Raw genomic sequence first — 12,238 nt, 5'->3', positions numbered from 1 at the left:
ACGACTGCAGCAGCAGCTTTGAGAGGCGTGGCGACCAGGGAGGGAGGCGCGAGCGGGAGGAGGAATCGAGGGCCATGGGCCGGCTGGACTGGCCGGGGTCGATGCAGCCCACGCATCGGGCGCGAGCGGTGGCGGCGCTCTGCGTTCGGCTCGCATATGACGGTGGCGGTGCTCGGGTCAAAGGAAAGGCGGAGACGCGGCAGGCGGCAGAGGAGGACGGGACGGGCTGGATCCCGTCGGCGCCGGCGGGATCCGGAGGCTAATGACGGCCGGCGGCTGAGGGGCAAGCTCCGTCGGCATCCATGGCGTCTCGAGGTCCAGAATTATTATTATTTTGGCGTCTTGATGTCCCTGTTGACGAGAGACAAGGTGAGAGGGAGAAGAAGGGAAGGAAGGGAGAAGAAGGGAAAGAAGGGAGAGAAGGGGACGAAGGAGAAGGCAGGCAGGGTAAGGTGGAGCTCCAGCGGCGGCGAGAGGTGGAGGCGCTCGGGGCCAGTGCTCCGGAGGTAGCGGCTGCGGGGTTGGGCATCTAATCGCTCGACATGTCCGGACGGCGTGGACAAATATGTGTGGACCAAATTTATTTAGATCTACACCATCAATCTTTGTGGTTAACGTAAAATTAACGGATCTAAAAGGATGACGTATGGAGAACTATGAAAGTATCCGTCCTTTAATATTAGGTAATTAACATAAAATTAACGGATTTAAAATGATGACGTATGAAGAACTATATATGAAAGTATCCGTCCTTTAATATTAGGTAATTAACGTAAAATTAACGGATCTAAAATGATGACATATGGAGAACTATGAAGGTATCCGTCCTTTAATATTAGATAAAGAAAAGATTTGAATGATGTGCAAAGCATGTACAGTTTACTAATGTTGAATAGTCTGTGGACTGTTTGACCTTAGAAATATCACCGCACCAGTACTGCAGAACTTCCATGTCTCGGGAACAACTACATGAGGGACTTAAGGTGAAGTCCGCTCGGGGGCTGCTTTGCTTCTTTCATGTTCACTGCCACAAAATCTTGGTCAGAGCAGCCGCAATGTCATACAGACAACATAGAATTCGGATGTTTGCACTGAATCATCGTACGTTGGATTTGACCTGTGGGCTGTGGTATTTCTGCACTGAACGTTGTGTGTTTGTTGCCGTCGTACGTTGTGTCCATCTGGATGTACCTAAATGTGTATGTGTTCATCCATACATAAAATCGGTGAAAAATAGGAATACTCTGAACAAAATTGAACTGAGAAAATACGGTTCCTTTGGTACGAATAAGATTGATCTCCCAGCAAGAAAAATACTCAAGAACAATCTAAAGAAACTCATGAATACAAGTAATCGTTCATAAGAAAGATCACTGCTCTCCATAGTGAACCACCAGCTATGGTGGGAGAACTGCTCTTAATTTTGCTTGCAGTGGGAACGGCTGTCGGTGTTGCTTGGCAACCTTCTCTGTAGGGGCATGCCATGGAGTTGAACGGGCCACCTTCCTAGGGAGTGGAAATTGCCATGGCCACATCTACATGCACTGACTGCAGACGCACCTCTTCAGCCTGAAACATTTGGCAACACTTGTACAACGTTCGATGATTCGGTGCAAATATGCCACAGGTCGAATACAACTAGTCGGATACAAGCACTCCTATTTACTGCTTAACCAGTAAGTTGAGTCATCTATTTTGGAATGGAGGGAGTACATATGTAACTTCAACGCTCCTATAAAACACCTGTAGATTTCTATAATAGTTTCAATGCTTGTATTATGTAATAGAAACTGATTGTTCATAAACAACTCTTATGAGACATTGGAGGCTTACTGCTGTCGGATGAGACCGCATCATGCACGGTCCATGAGATGCACACACCAAACATTTGGCAACACTTCGAACCAGGGGCCATGAGGTGTAAAGACTATACAACTGTCGCTTCAATGTTTGGCAGCAGGCCCAGTTATTGATTTCTCCAGTGTTTTCTCCAGCAACTTATGAGCTGCACGCGTAATAGGGAAGCGATATTCAGTATTCAATAAAACAGGACCGATGGCAAAAGTTCACTCAACCTTAATCCTTTCTTTCCCTCGGTGGCCTACTTTATTTGTTTTCCCACGACATGCTAGTCCACAGATTTTGGCAAGCTTCCGAAACAAGATCAGTCGTAAAGCTTTAAATTGAGCATCTAGTTCAATGTTTCACCCATTTGGTTAGTGGAGATAAAAAAGCAGCCTAAAGTCCAACAAGAATGCCATTAACCTCTCCAGGGTCGCAAAAAAGCATGCGTGCACATGGAAAACAGAACTCATCTTGATTTCAACAATGGGCAAAGGTTGTGAGGCGATAACCTCCACTCAATTAGGCACATAATGTGAATGAAGCAGAGGGGATTATCTTTTTTCGAGAAAACACAAGAGGCTTTTGCGTTTCATTTCATTGAAAAGGGAGGTGGAAAAAGCCTCCTAGGAGGTGAGTTTTACAGTGGCATTGGCCGATCAGTGTACATCCCAGGATGTGGGCAGAACAAACCCTAAGCCCCTGGGCACCGGCTCTAGCCCAACAGCGGGTCTCGTCTTTAATCTTATCTACTAGCAAATCGATCGAGGGTGTCGCATTGTCGAAGACGCACGCGTTCTTGTGCTTCCAGAGCATCCAGGAGTTCCCGAGCAGCCCTTCCGCCACCGTCCTAGAATTTCGTCGCCGTTTGGGGATGCACAAGTAGAGCAGTGGTGCGAGCTCGCGTATGGACTGCCCGTTGGATGGACTGCCCGTTGGATGGACTACCCACGATCCTCCCAAAACAGGGCCGAAAGGCCGTTCCCAACTATCATGGTGGTGGAGGCAAAGAACAGCACGCGCTCCTCCTGCGAGAATTGGAGGACAAGCCCCTGCCAAGCACGGTCCGTGCCCACACGTGTAAACCATAGCCATCGAAGCCGAAGCGCCATCCCAGCGCGCTCCAGATCTCGCACCCCTAGTCCTCCGTACTCGATGGGGCGGCAAACGTGTCGCCAGTTGACATGGCAGTGCCCTCCTTTGGCAATGGCACGTGCAGCCCATAGGAATCCCCTCTGGATCTTCTCTAGCTGCTTAAGAGTCTTTTCATGGTGGGCGAGCACGAGCGCCGTGGGCACCACCAACCGAAAAGCGAAGGCCTCGATCACCATGCTTGTGTCGTGGATCATTTGGAATGAGAGAAACGCAAGAGTGTTCCGACTTAAGAGCACGCCTCCGCCAATTCTACTCAACACCATCGCCGACGAGGCAAACCTTTGGATCACCGCCGGGGCAAAGAAGTTAGGGTCTTTTTTATTGCGAGAATAATTGCCATGCCATATTCTGGGTGTGTGTTGTAACAAACTCTTCTCTCCTTATTTAATATATGAGGCAAATCTTTCGCCTCCGTTTTTTAAAAAAAGAGTCTTCTTTGGAGGGGCGAATGCCAGCATCTGATGTACGGGGATAGCACTGAGCACTAACTTGACCAGAGCAAGGCGCCCAGCCTTATTCATGAGCCATGCTTTCCAGGTGGGCAGCTTGGCGGCTACTGAGTCCACCAATGGTTGTAGCTAGGCGGCGGTAGGGTGGCGCGTCGTCAAGGGAATGCCAAGGTAGGCAACAGGGAGTTGCACTACCGGGCATCCGAGCTAGGCAATCACCGTGTCTGCCGCGGGTTCTCCATGGAGAACAGTGGCAGAACTCTTGACGTAGTTCACCTCTAGTCCACTCGCATCGCCAAACAGGGTCAGGATACCCTTGATGGTAGCCACGTCGCCCGGCGTGGCATGGCAAAATAACATGACATCGTCGGCGTACAGGGAGGTCGTCGGGATATGCCAGTGTGGGCGGAGCTGCTGTAGAATGCCGGAGTCAATGGCGCGACACATCAGTCTGCCAAGGGTGTCCACGGCCGAGCACAAAGAGTTGTGGGGACACCGGGTCGCCTTGGTGCAGCCCGCTGCGATGCCAAATCGGTGGGCCCGGCTCGCCATTGATCAGAACACGGGTGCTAGACATCGATAGCAGGATCGCGAGCCATTCCTGGAATCGGTCTTCGAATCCGTATTGGTATAGTACCTTGAAGAGGAACGGCCAAGATAGGGAGTCGAAGGCGCGCGTGGGGTCAAGCTTGAGCACGATCCGCAGGGCTCCAAGTTGATGAAGCATCTTGAGCGATTGCCTGACAAGAATGAAGTTGTCTTGTAGGCTGCGGCCGGTGATGAACGCGTTCTGATTACGGCTAACCAGGCTGTCCAGCCTTGGGGCAAGACGCAGCGATAGGACTTTGGCAAAGAGCTTGGCCACGAGATGTATCAAGCATATCGGTCGGTAGTCGCGAAGCTGGTGGGTGTCAGTGCGTTTGGGCAGCAGGATCATGAGGGCCTGGTTGAGCTTGCTGAATCCATGTCCCCGCATCACGTACAACTGCTGGAAAACGTCCATGAAGTCTTGCCTTACTATGCCCCAGCAGGCCTAGAGGAATTCCGTGGTGAACCCATCCGGCCCCGGAGCCTTATGGACGGGGAGGCGCTTAACAGCGTCCCAAACCTCCTCCGCCGTGAAGGGCGCGTCGAGGCTCGCGAGATCACTCGGATCAATGAGCTGCTCCAAGTCCATCGTCACGTCGCGGACGTACCCAAGATACCGTTGAAGTTCTTGAACGCCGCCTGCGCCATCTCAGCATGGTCGGTGAGCATGTGCCCATCCACGGTCAGGCTAAGGATCCTGTTCTTCTACCTTCGGAAGGAGCACTGCATATGGAAAAAGCCAGTGTTGGCGTCCCCGTCCTTGAGTGTGGTGATGCGTGCATGCTGCCGGGCGATGGTGCGCTCGAGGGACGCAAGACCGAGATATTTGAACTTTAGCTGCTTCCACAATGAGTCTTCTAGAGGGGTAAGCACGCGAACCTCCTGGGCCTTGTTGAAGCGTGCAATGAGCTCCGGGAAATGGCCATCTTATCCCTGATGTTGCCTGTCGACTTGGCACTCCAGCTGGTGAGGCTGCGAGCTGTGGCCTGCATGCGAATCATGAGGCGGTGGAAGGGGTCCTCGGCATGGACCGAGCCCCATGCCGTGGCCACTGTGTAGTGGAACCCATCAAGTCTGAGCCAGAAATCCTTAAAGTGGAAACGCCGATGTGCTGCAGGCATGGGGGAGCAGTCTAGCAGGAGCGGGCAATGATCCGACACGACGGATGCGAGGCAGTGGAGATGACACTCGCCATGTGCCTCCTCCCAGTCTGAGGTGCAGAGCACGCGGTCCAGGTGCACCAAGATGGGTGGGGACTGCTCGTTTGACCAAGTAAAACGGCGTCCGTTGAGGTATATCTCCTTCAAGGCGAGGTCATTACCTATTCATACTGCTTGCAGATGTCCTACAACGAATCTGCGAGAGAGTACCGAGCTGGTCGGCGTAAACACCCACTGGGGGTCGAGGGACCCTTCCCCGTCCTTCAGTACGCTGACGACATGCTTCTGCTAATACAAGGAAATACACAACAGGTTGGCATCATCAAAAGGATACTTCATTTGTTCTCGGGTTTCACTGGCCTCACAATCAATTTCCAAAAGAGCTCCTTTGTTCCTATTTGCGTGGATCCAACGGTTTGCCAACAGATTGAGCAAGTACTACAATGTCAATCTTCTGCCTTCCCATGCACCTACCTGGGTTTACCCCTATCCACACACAAGATCTCACATGGACTGTTGATGCCTGTTATTCATAAAGTGGACAAACGACTGGCAGGTTGGCTGGCCACTTTTCTATCATGGGGAGGACGGCTCACTCTGATTAATGTTGTTCTAGCAACGATACCCAGCTACTTCATGGGCTGCTTGCTATGGCCAAGACAATCTATCCAGCAGCTAGAGCAGATTATGAGGGGATTCTTGTGGCAGGGAAAGAACCATGCAAAGGGGGGGCAGTGTCTTGTGGCATGGGATTATGTAACTATGCCGCAGCAGAATGGAGGAATGGGAGTACGTGATCTTGCTGCACGCAACAAGGCAATGATATGCAAGGTAACGGCGAGGATACTGCAATGCAGCAATGTCCCGTGCTACCAATGGTTCGCATCAGCATACTGTCGTACGGAAATACCAGTTACAGTGCATAATGCAGATACTGCTATATGGCGATGCCTCAAATCCTCTCTGCAGCTAGTAATTCAGTCCACAAGGTGTGAGCTTGGAGATGGCAAGACGGTGTCTTTCTGGTTTGATCATTGGATGGAGGGTGGCCGGCTTTTTCACTCCTTTCCGACGCTTTTTACATTCTCCAAAGCTAGATTTTGCACTGTCACCTCACAGTACGTCAATGGCCATTGGATGATGCAGCTACATCCTAATCTCTCCTACACGGCGTCGCATGAGCTGGAAACGCTGAATGATCTTCTGCGCAGCATCTCACCAACCCCTGATACGTCAGACATTAGGAGGCCGGCGGCGTTTGATCACAAGCTCTCAACAGCTTATTTCTATAGGCTGCTCACTTTCAAAGGCATGGACTGCCCCTCGGCCCCTTATATTTGGGATCCAATTATACCCAAAAGACACCGTGTCTTTCTATGGCTGGCCATCAGGGACAGGCACAATACTCGGGATAACATGTTAAGAAAGCAATGGACAAGGATTGTAAAACACAACGGATGCGATTTATGTCCAGCAGCCGAGACCATGCATCATATCTTGCTCAGATGCAAACTTGCCCAAGTTGTTTGGGCCAAGGTCGGCCTCCTGGATTTGGCAAGCTCCACTGAAACTGCTGCAGACTTTCTAGCCTCTGGGGTAGCGAGGGAAGCATATGGCGCGCTCTGGCATGTTTTCTTCACAGCTGGTGCAGTGGCGCTTTGTCATGCCAGAAATGCACAAGTCTTTCATAACGTTTGTTGGATGGCTGGAAAGGTTCTTACTGAGATTGCTCAGCTACTCTCATGCTCTGGAGGCTAAGAGCACAAGGAGGAAATGCAAGGGAGGTTTTAACTTCTTGGGCTAATGTAATGTTGCAACAGTAGCTACACATAAGCCCTCCAGCCTCTGTTTCTCCTTTCTCCTTCTCTTGCTTTCCCTTTTAGGCTTGGCGCTAGCCTGCTGCACACTCTGTGTGGCGCTCACACCGCCTTCATGTAAAATGACTTCGGTCTATCGGGCTACGGCCTGTTTTGAATGCATAAGGTAGAACAAGATCTACCTTTTCTTTCAAAAAAAAGGCGAGGTCATTAACAAGACGGCGAAATCTGCCCATCATGCGCTGGTTCAGGTTGCCATTGTTTTTGTCCTCATCGCGGAGGATCAAGTTGAAATCGCCGCATAACATCCATGGTCCCGAGCAGGCCATGCGTATCTCCCGGAGCTCCTGGGCCTTCGTCGAAGCGCTCAATGAGCTCCCGGGAAATGGACATCTTATCCCTGATGTTGCCTGTCGACTTGGCACTCCAGCTGGTGAGGCTTGGAGCTGGAGGCATGGGAGAGCAGTCTAGCAGGAGCGGGCAATGATCCAACACGACGGATGCGAGGCAGCGGAGATGACACTCGCCATGTGCCTCCTCCCAGTCCGAGGTGCAGAGCACGCGGACTGCTCCCCCATAACAACAAGAGGGGATTATCTTGTATATCATGTAATTTTAAGCTGTCCTAGTCCTAGGTCCTCTTGGTTGTAAGCTCTTATATTCTTGGTTGACCCCCAAAAAATGAAAGCACTAGATATTTTTGCTTTCACTGACAGGAAGTAGAAGAATAAGAAGCATAATGTTTTGACATTAATGTTTTATTACTATAGATAGACTGTTCATTGCAAACTGAATGGCCAAAGCATTCTTTCCACCAACCACAAACATACTACTAGAAGCATCCTGTTTCTATATTAATATTCTACCAAAAGTAATTGGAAGAAAAGGTGTCTTTCCCCCAAATGTAGAAGGGAAAGACTAATGTGAATCGTGATACCTGAAGAAAGCCAACCATCGGTACATTTATCTGTCAAAAAATACAAATCAAACCAGAGTTTGACCATGTGGCGATCCAGAAAATTTTCCAAACCCTGAGAAAACTACAAAGCAGCTCAGCTTAATGACCAAAACATAGGAATAATGGCAATATTAGAATGTAGAGATTACTACGGTAGAAATAAATAGTCTAAATAACAGCAATACAATCGTAGCTGAACAACCTACAAAACTATGGCTAAAACTGTTCATCTGAATTCTGAATGTCTGGTGCTCTGAAAATCAGTGCAGAGTTTTAGAGACCCCATTATTACTTGCTGCTTCTAAACCAAGTTTTCCCTAAATCAAAACACCGTTGTGTATAAGTGAACTTGTAAAAGAGCCAACCAGCTGAGATGACTAAGATTTAACATATTGCTTTCACCTTTCCTGAATTAAAGCTTATACTCAAACCACTGCATATGGACTGCTGCTACCTACGGAAACTGTCTATATTAGCTTCTCTACCTTTTTGTAAACATACATTGAGGCGAGTGAACTAAAGCACATGTTAGTAGAGTGGAAACTGAAGCTGTAGCTCCAAGCACAGAAAATAATAATTAGGAAATTTTCAACTTAGAGACTGAAAATTAATGCTGTCAATTAGATGATATACAGTGTTTTCAGCCATGCTTCCTACTAATAAAGTAGTAACAACTCCCAAGGTATATTCAGAGAAGTGAAAACATATTGAAAGGCGGTGGTTGCGCCACCAAACCTTTATTGCAGAGACGACCTGAAAGTCGAGTCCGATGCACCCAGCCATCTCCCGCCACATTTGCCCAACTTGCTCTTGCCACATGTGTGCCAACAGGGTACGACACTTGCCACGAGGGCCTGGAGAGGATCTGAACGTTGAATTTGTATGCTGCATCCGATGGTGTAAAATGTAACCAGGTATCTGCAGTAAGGAATGATTAGCTGAGCAATTCTCTGCTATGGTACATAATGCATCGGCAGTAAGGAATGATCAGTTGTCTTGCGACGGCACATAATACATACAGTAACTTGCTTCTGCTTCTAAAAAAGCATTTCCCACATAATTCCTGGTGCTGTCCTTTGCTCGAGACAAGCCGATTCTGATTCCAATATTTGGTGATAACTACAGATGAAAATAAACATGGAACAAATATGGCAATTACGCAGAGGAACAAAATGAGGGACACGAGCCTGGCTGTGACCATGAACCAATTACATGAAGCATTACTTAGGATGGTTTGCACCTAAAGTGAAATGATGTATGATAATTCTGAACAAGACATGGAAGCACAAAATTAACCTTCCAGTTCGATTTTTCAACAGATCAACTAATGTTACAACAAGAACATTGTTTTAGAACAGTTTTTTTTCTTAGGAAGAAAAACTACAACAACTGCTTAACCATATCTGCCAGAATGAACTCTTGCTTAAGTGGTGAGCTTAATCTCCATAGCTAACCATATGCAGTGGATTCATAAAGAAAATTACCTATGGTGCAATCCTTTAATCAAGGAGTAGGGGTCCGAGCTCTTCTAAACTTAGGTGCATTGCAAGTCAACATAGAGGATAATTTGCCACATCTCATTGCCAAGTAGAACAAAAAATAACAGGAAACACATGTAGATGGCCAAATATTGATTTTCAAGAAGGCCACCAGATAATCTCTCATTAAAGAGGACCTAGATAAAAAGGGAAAGTCAATTCTTGAGTTCAAGAAATGGAGACACCAGGGAGGTAGATTGCAAGTACTCCCTCCGTCCGGAAATACTTGTCTTAGGAATGGTTGTATCTAGACTTATTTTAGTTATAGATACATCCATTTTCAACCATTTCTAAGACAAGTATTTCCGGACGGAGGGAGTAATAATTAGCAAGAAGACCCCTAGAGGACTAGGTAAAGAACCAAAGTCAATTCTCCGGTTCAAGAAAATAGATACATGGGGCAGATTAATTAGTTATCACATATTACAAACACACACCAGAATGACTTGTAATTTTGGCATTGACACGCACAATAATCCTTTCTTTCCAAAAGGGTATCAGCAAAAGCATACACTTCATAGAACTATGCAACAATCAGAGCTTCTTGATTATAATTTTTTACATCGACAAAGAAGCTAGTAGGCTCATGATGGATCCAATTTGCACATACTGCAGCATATGAGGATAGAAACACCTAGGACATTAAGAAGCACCAGCTAACTCAACGTCATTCAGATGAACGGCCAATTGTTCACAACATAACCCTCTAGTGATGGAAAGAAGGCATGCGGAACAAGACTTTGTTTGAGCTGTAATTGAGTAGGACGGACGCCTTTGTGGTGGAAAGTGGTGACCAACTTGCCATCCATGTCAACCTGAAGTAGCCGCCCCACATATTTGACCAACACAAGCAACTCACCATCTCCAGGCACGACCACCACGTCCCAAAAAATTTCATGGTCGTGACTGTCCCACGGCACCCTGATCTCCATAACCGGCAATTCAATCTTGCACTTTAAGATCCAGTCCTCGCTTTCATAATCCCGCAGCACCCAGATTCGAATGATTGTCTTTGCCTTATTAGAGCTGGACATGCCGAGCATGCCATCCATCTCAAACAGGTCATCACAGCCGCCAGGAAAAACCGGAGCGCGCATCAGCCGGAACGACTCGGCTGTGGTGTCGAACACCATTATCATGATGTTGCCACTTCCATGTCGCACTGGGTACCAATGTAAGCAACCACGGAATAGCACAGAATTATTGCTCAATTTCAGTTCCTTGGCATCCGCACACTCAATGTACCTCGGCAGCTGACCAGAGCCGAGTGCTAGGACGTAGCAGCCAACTTGATTTTCAGGTGACGGTCTGGTGCAGGGGCCAAAAAGAACAGACGAGGCCTGCTTCGCGGTTTTCGAAGAGTGCATGAGTAATCTGTACTCGCCAGTGGGCCGGTGAGGGTACATCCCCAATATGCTGAACTCAGAAATCATACGGAGGGGAGCATACTGACGAGTTGTGGGGTTGCAGATGGCGAAGTAGGTGCCGAGGATGGAGGACGAGGAGGCCGTCGCAGGAGGCCTCCGGACGGACGAGGGCGTGGCCAAGCCGCGCGACGGGCTGGAGCTGGTCGTCGGCGGCGAGCCCTGACCGGTGGTCCAAGGGGATGATGGATAACGACATGACGTCGTTCCCGACGCAGCTGTAACCGTAGAGGACGGGGAGGGAGGGCTGGCGGGCGTGGTGGGCGAGGAGGAAGCCGCGGGCGGAGGTGGCGCGGCGCCAGGAGCGGCGGACGGCGCGGCAGCGGAGGAGGGATTTGGGGTCGAGGCGGACGAGGATCTCCCAGATGACGACCTCATCTGGGAGGCCGCCGATGAGAGGCGTGGCTCCTGCTGTTGCGGCCTCGGCCACGGTCGTCGCCGGCGGGGAGCTCATCTGGCCGCTGCTCCCGTCCGCAGGTGGAGGTGCGGTTGTGGCGGCGGCGGAGGGGAGGGCCATGGATACAGCAAGAATGGAGTCAACGGACATGGAATGGGCTGAGCATAGGGCTTTTTAGTTGAAAATGGGCTTAGCGTAGGTATATAATACAGTAAATCTGAGACGGAGTACTAACGGGCTGGGCCGTTTTTTATTTCCTGGCTAGGTTGAGCCCAGAAGGAGATTGCTATTGACTTATACTACTATACCTCTGTAAGTCTGTATCAAAATATAAGACGCTTTTGTACAAAAACGTACAACATCATCTTATATTTTGATACGGAGGGAGTAGTACACAAGTGATTCTCAAAAAGCCATAAAAAGTGATTCTCAAAAAGCCTTTCAAATAGTGATTCTAAAAAAATCCTTCCTCTCTCTCCCAAATTATAGGATGTGTACACAGGTTATCCTAAAAAAAGACAGTACACAAGTTTTTATTTTCTAAGAGACCATACGGAAGTAGAAAAAAATATCCTGAAAAAAATGTAATACTAGTACTGCCACTATTAATCGATGCTCCAAAAGCTCGAGCTCATGTGTTTTGAAACATAAAATCTGATTTCTTTTTTAACAAAAAGGGCAGCCCGGTGCACGTAGCTCCTGCTTGCGCAGGGTCCGGGGAAGGGTCCGACCACTTTGGGTCTATAATACGCAGCCTTTCCCTACATTTCTGCAAGAGGCTGTTTCCAGGACTCGAACAAGGCAACAGATTTACCGCTGCGCCAAGGCTCCCCTTCTCTGTTGAAACTTTGCAAGCAATGAGAACATTTGTCAATGTTTGCTACAAAAGAAATCAGAATTTCTTCATTTT

The 12,238-nt window shown here is 48.6% G+C and overlaps 1 pseudogene; it reads right to left on the bottom strand.

The window, feature by feature from the left end:
* Positions 1 to 9,870: 9,870 nt before the first annotated feature.
* LOC125549176 lies at positions 9,871 to 11,717 on the bottom strand (annotated as a pseudogene).
* Between the last annotated feature and the right edge of the window lie 521 nt (positions 11,718 to 12,238).

The sequence above is a fragment of the Triticum urartu genome, chromosome 3, assembly GCF_003073215.2.
Source record: "Triticum urartu cultivar G1812 chromosome 3, Tu2.1, whole genome shotgun sequence".
Classification (NCBI taxonomy): Eukaryota; Viridiplantae; Streptophyta; class Magnoliopsida; order Poales; family Poaceae; genus Triticum; species Triticum urartu.
The sequence above is the reverse complement of the archived record's forward strand: the minus strand, read 5'-3'. Positions and strand labels throughout refer to the sequence as shown.